The following is a 1,354-nucleotide window of genomic DNA, read 5'->3' on the forward strand; positions in this document are numbered from 1 at the left end:
TAAGTCGTCTGGAAAGTCTTCCCAGCTGGACGACTTATCGGACGACTTAATTAAGTCGTCTGGAAAGTCTTCCAGCTGGAAGACTTTCCAGACGACTTAATTATAAGTCGTCTGTGAAGTCGTCCAGATTGAAGTAAATACCTGACTGAGGATAGTCTCTTTAAACTGTCTGCGTCCTTTGTGACCCTTGTAAGCCAGTATCGGTGGAGACGGATTGTTTGGGAGAGGATTACCAAAAGTAGCACCCAATTCATTCAGAGCTGTGTACACCCATACCTGGAGAGCTTGCGCAAACCCATTAATAGTGTAACAACCCGAAATATCTCTGCCCTTCATAGAGTCCATCAACCCCTTAAACGCGACTCTCCCCCATGGATAATTCTCAAACCGTTCTAGCTCCATCACTAGCCTTGCCAGACTAACCCGTGTAGGGGTTGAATATTTTCTCCCTTCAATGTATCCAGTGAAGATGGCAAGGTACGCGAGCCGCTTGCGAACATCCCTAGACCACCATTCGCATCTCTCAAATGCTGCTATTATCTCCTGAGTAGATGGCACAACTTCGACATGAACTTCCAACATCTCCCAGAAAGAAGTCAACTCCTTTGTAATAACACAATGAAGTCTTTCAAGGTCCTCGATGTACTCGCAGTTCAGACCAGTGAGGTTTTCAAACTCTAACAGTGAAAACCTCATAGGTTCTGGACCAACGAGACTCCACAGCTCATACTTCTTCTTTATGTCCAGCTGGAAACCGAGCATGTAGTGAACCAGCCTTGAAGCCCAATCAAATCCCAGCTCTTGGAACTTAATGAAAACTCCCAACTTCGACTCTTTCAGCTCTTCATATTCGTTATCATGAAGAGCTTTCTTTAAAGCAGTATGCAACTTCCAACAAGTATGATACGAAATGCTATGCACTGCAGGGGGGGGGGGCTCTTCCCCTAATGTATGTATCCTACTAGGGAGTTATGGTATATCCATTTTTTTTCCTGCAAAACAATCAAAGATAATCATCTCAAAACAATCAAAGACTTATAATTAAGTCAACCATCTCAAAACAATCAAAGACTTATAATTAATTCGTCTGGCAAGTTTTCCAGCTGAAATACTTCCAGTAGAACATTTTAAAGCAGACCTGAAAATTCGGAGAAGATATAGTCGCCTTCGACATAGCAGTTATATATCTGAAAAAAATAGACGTGAAAAAAAAGAATGAGTGTATAAATTGATAGAGACAACGTTTTATGTTCATCTTTTCCTCAATCAATCACTCGACAGTAAGAGATATAACTTACTGGCGGCGGAGTTCAACGAGACGCCTCTGAGAGAATGCGCGCTAGGGTTTCCTCTC

Source organism: Brassica oleracea, chromosome C9, assembly GCF_000695525.1.
Source record: "Brassica oleracea var. oleracea cultivar TO1000 chromosome C9, BOL, whole genome shotgun sequence".
Taxonomy (NCBI): domain Eukaryota; kingdom Viridiplantae; phylum Streptophyta; class Magnoliopsida; order Brassicales; family Brassicaceae; genus Brassica; species Brassica oleracea.